Here is a 5,414-nt window from a genome sequence, read left to right as displayed (position 1 = left end):
TATCCCCATCTCATAAAACAATCTTGGATCAAGCTCTCCAAGAGGCATTAGTCCCTGCCAATCTAAATACAGATCAATTTCAAGCTATGGTAGGTAATCCGAGGTCATCACCATGTATCACTTTCTTTGAAAGAGACAATAAATCCTTCCAACAACCTCATAATGCCTCACTCGATATTGAAAGATTTATCAACCAACACAGGATCAAGCGAGTCTTGATCGACAATGGAGCAGGCCTAAATATCTATACATTACAATTGGTCACAACACTGGGATATGTAGTTGAATCAGTGGAACCCTGCAAAACAATAACAATAAAAGCCTATGATGATGCAGAGCATTCTTCAAAAGGAGCAGTCATGTTACCAAACCGAGTGGGCCCAGTGGTGAAGCACATCATATGTCAAGTTCTGGACCTTCCTCTGCCATATAATTGGTTGTTAGGAAGACCTTGGATACACGCCATGCAAGCCATTCCATCCACCTTTCACCAGTGTATCAAGTTCCCTCATAACAGTGTAGAAATTAAAATCCTGGGTGATGCAAATCCATTTGCATATTGTAATAATATCAACCATCAGCCAAAGATTACTGTTCCCAACAACGGAGAAGCTATTTGGTGCAGGAGCACCTAGTTGAGTAAAACTCTCCTTTTTGAGTATTTTATGATTTCATGTTTGTAATGTATTGTGTTAGGTTTATAATATTTTTTTAGGTTGTTATGTGTCTTTTCTAGTGGTTTTGATCTCATTTTGGACTCAAGAGGTCAAGTTTTGCCTTTCAGGCTTTGAGTTGACAATTTTTGGCAAAAATGTGCAAAATTGCCTTAGAGGTCTCCAAATTCTTTCCAAAGCATTGAAACATGTTTACTAAGTTTTTTTAAGAATTTCTAAGGTCTTTAGATGAGTTGATGAGGTTAGGTTGTCAAAAATGTCTTTTGGAGCAAGAAATGTCATTTTTTGAACTTTTCTTGCAAAATGAAGTTGTGGAAGCCTCATGTCCATACTAGGATTGATAAATAACTTGATGGAATATAAAAAAACCTCACTTTTCCTTGAATAAGGTTGGTGATTGTATGGACAAGAGAATCCTAATAGAAATCATGAAGTTTTGGCTTTTATCACTGTTTTTTCCTTCCTTGGAGTAACAGTCTGTACTGTAGCACTCATTGTCCATACTGTACCTTTTGGGAAGTGTACATATTGGTTTCCTAATTCTTTTCAATTGATTCTTGCACTGGTTTTCTTTTTGTAAGTTGGAGAAATAAAAATATCTTTCATTCTATGTGCTCACTGCCCTGTCAAGGGTTTGAGGTTTCAAAATGCCACTGCTTGACTAATCCAGGCCTGGGATCCCACAAAATGGATTGGGTCAATTTGGTTCATGCATGTACATTGTGTATATATTTTCTTTTGAGTGAAGATTAGACAAGTTTTGGAACTTGACTAATACCCTTCTTGAAAACTCAAATCCTTGTAATCGAATGCATTGAAGTGTTAAAGATGCCAAGAAAGGAGTCTGAGAAGTGTTACAAGTTAGTTTTATTCAAATTCAATAGTTGAAAAGTTTGTAATGTTCAAGTTTTATCATTTATTGTAACTGGCAGCAAGTTCATTGTTTTGTGATTTACATTGTCAAAATGTCTCAAGGAATGCATCAACAACATTAACCAAGCCTTGTAACTTTGAAGGCTTTGTAATATGAAGATTCATTAGTGTTTTGCAGACCTCATTGAGGTATATTTCTAGTTCAAACTCCTTGCTATGCAGGTCCAAAGATGTGGTAGCAGCTGACTCGTAAAAGGGCAGTGTTTTAACAGTGACAGTGGCATTTCACCTCTTTTCTCAGATGTTTGCGAAGTGTTTGGCATAACGCTTGTATGGAAGAGGCAGGGGACACATGTTGAAGACATGTTAGAGGCCTTATGAAGATCTAGGCACTTGTAGTGGTGAACAAGGATGAAAACACAGTGGCTACACTCCAAAACCCTCCAAAACCCTACTTTTAAGCCCAAATTTGTGGACAGTCACTAAAATTGGTTGGTGGAGTCTAAGACCAAAAAAATACTTGAGCCTAGATCTCCAAATTAGCATCCAAGATAAGTTTGTGGGAGGATTTGGCCATCATTGGGCAAGGTGAGCAAAACTAGGCCAATTAGGCCTCCACGGGCTAGTAGCCCTTTTGACTGCATAACACACACTTTTCAAGAACCCGATCACCTTGAACTCATGCAGTTTGGAGAGATCTTTGGATGAAAGTCCAAGATAGTTAATGAACTTTGAGAAACCTCCATGACACCCCTGTGAAGCATTTTGGGTTGTGAGACCTAAGGAGTTGGTTTGAGCAAGTGAAACTAAGAAGCCAAAACAAGAGAATGAAAACAAGTTTTTTTGAACAAAACCTTCATATAGTCCCCTAAACCAGTTGAAGGTGCTTGTGAGAATAGAGAATAGTTAGAATCATGCCAAAGAGGGACAGAGGAGTGTGTTGGAAGAAATGGAGTGGTTTGGCATAACCAATAGGGGATGAGTATGGGAATGAGCCTAGTCAAAGGGGAGTTTACTGGGGAAGTGATGTATGAGTGGCTAGCATGAAGACCTCAAAAATGATTTGCAAACATATACAACATCCACAAGCAAGTCTTTGGGAAACAAATTGAACCTTTTGACTTAAACATCCTTATTGAGCACTTACCTAGCAATCTCCCTATCATAGTGGTATTAAAGCCAACAAAATATTTAGGAGGAAAGGATCATTAGGGAAACATGGTGACTAATGCTGAGTTAGCCAAGAAGGTTGAAGACCAAGAAGAGGAAAATAGGGAACTCAGAGAAAGATTGGATCAACTAGCAATGAAACTAGCTGAAGTAGAAGTCAAAACCGAAGAAGTCCATGAAAAGATTGGAGATGAGGGCAAAATGGTGGGCATAGAAGATGAGGTTCCCATACCTGACCCTATTATTGAGAAAGAACCATTCTTGAAAGCTTTGAGAGCCATGAGTGGTAAAACTTTAGAGGGAGTGGCTCTTTTTAGTGGAAAGATGGATCCGGATGCTCTTATAGAGTGGATTGAAGGTCTAGAAAACCATTTTGAATGTGATGGAGTAACTAAAGCACTAAAGGTTAAGGTAGAAAAATCAAGGTTGAGAGGGGCAGCCTTAACTTGGTGGAAGTTAACCCAAGAGGAAAGGGTGAAAGAAGGTAAGCAACCAATAGCCACTTGGAAAGCAATGGTAGCCAAAATAAAAGAAACCTACCTTCTTGAAGACTATGAAATACAACTTCACGGGGAAAGACAAAATTTGAGACAAAAAGACCTACATGTCAGTAGCTACACTGAGGAGTTTCAAAAATTGTGCATGAGATCCAGAGTAGTAGAGGATGAGAGTATAAAAGTGGCAAGGTACTTGAATGGGTTAAGATGGAACATCCAGGAAGAGATGTGCTTGTTATTCCCACAAACAATACACAAGTGCGATCAACGAGCACTTAAGGTGAAAGAGAAAAGTAGGAGAAAGCAAGAACAAAATAATAGAGGAAGAGGTAGGGGAAGAGATGGTAGAGACCATAGAGGCAGTTTTGGGGGAAGGAGCATAGATCAATGATCCCAGGGAGAGTCTAAACTTATAGAGAAAAGTGGGGATTCTCAGAGAAAACCCAACTATAGGGGTAGGGGATCAAGCAACCCGAGTAGGGGTAGATCTAATGGACCAGGGAGAGGGTCCTACTTCTCAACCATGAAGTGCTATAACTGTCAAAAGTTGGTCCACCCTACCTATAGATGCCCAGAGAAGCCTAGTTCATCCTATGGTGGTGAGAAGAGGGTAAACTATGTTCAAGAAGATGGAGGTAATACCAGAACTTCAACATTGAACCTAGATTTAGAAGATGGTGAGATTTTAATGATTAAGAGAGTGTTAATGAAGAAGTCACACAGTACAGAGGTCTCATAGAGAAGAGCATTGTTTAGGATTAAGTGTAAAATCATGGGAAAGGTGTGTAAGGTGATCATAGATTCAGGATCCACAGATAACATCATATCAGAGGAAGCAGTAAGTAAATTGAAACTACCTAGGATACAACACAAGGAACCATACAAAGTAACATGGTTAAACAAGGGACAACATGTGTTAGTAAATAAGCAAGCCTAGCTATATTTCCACATAGGTGGATATACGAATAGGATCCTATGTGACATCCTTCCTATGGATGCTTGCCACCTACTGTTGGGTAGACCATGGCAGTTTGACAAAAAAGCACAACATGATGGGGAGATAAAATCCTACTCATTTCAGAAAGATGGAGTAACCTATCAGATTCAATCCCTTAATGAAGAAGGAGAGAGCAGCAACAAAGTGCCCAACATCTTGTTAGTGAATGAGAAAGAATTCATGAAAACACTAGAAGAAGGTGAAGGAGTGGGATTTGCACTCATAGTGAAACCCAAGGAAGAAAAGGTAGAAAAGAAAGTTTAGATACCATATGAGGTGCAACAAATCCTTGATAACTTCAAAGCAATAATCAATGATGGTACACCTGTAGCTTTACCACCTTGTAGAGCCATTAGCCATCAGATTGATTTCATACCTGGTGCCTCTTTACCAAATAAGGCAGCCTATAAGATGACCCCTGAACAAAATGAAGAGGTAACAAGACAAATACAACAACTCTTAGACCAAGGGCTGATTAGGAAAAGCATTAGTCCTTGTGCAGTACCTACAGTGTTGGCACCTAAGAAGGGTGGAACATGGAGACTTTGCACAGATTCTAGAGCCATAAACAAGATCACCATCAGATACAGATTTCCCATACCCAAGATAGAGGATTTGATGGATTTCTTGGGGGGTGCACAATATTTCAGTAAGATTGACTTGAAGAGTGGTTACCATTAGATAAGAATCAAAGAGGGTGATGAATGGAAGACAACTTTCAAAATGAATGAGGGTCTCTATGAGTGGCTTGTCATGCCATTTGGACTCTCTAATGCTCCCAGCACATTCATGAGACTCATGAATGAAGTTTTACATGATTTCATTAGCAAATTTGTTTTTGTGTATTTAGATGATATTCTTATTTTTAGTAAAACTAAGGAAGAGCATCTAAAGCATTTAGCTATTGTTTTGAGATAGTTATCTGATGAACAACTAACCATTAATCTAGAAAAATATGATTTTATGAAGCAAGAATTGGTCTATCTTGGTTTTGTTGTATCAGGAGGCAATCTGAAAATGGATCAATCTAAAGTTGCAGCAATAACCAGTTGGCCAACTCCTAAGACAACTAGTGATGTTAGAAGTTTCCATGGTTTGGCACAATTTTATAGAAAATTCATCAAGGGATTCAGTGAGATTTGTGCTCCAATGTTAGACACCATCAAAGGGGGTGTAAAGGTAAAATTTCAGTGGACAGATGCA

The sequence above is a fragment of the Cryptomeria japonica genome, chromosome 4 (assembly GCF_030272615.1).
Source record: "Cryptomeria japonica chromosome 4, Sugi_1.0, whole genome shotgun sequence".
Classification (NCBI taxonomy): Eukaryota; Viridiplantae; Streptophyta; class Pinopsida; order Cupressales; family Cupressaceae; genus Cryptomeria; species Cryptomeria japonica.
The sequence above is the reverse complement of the archived record's forward strand: the minus strand, read 5'-3'. Positions refer to the sequence as shown.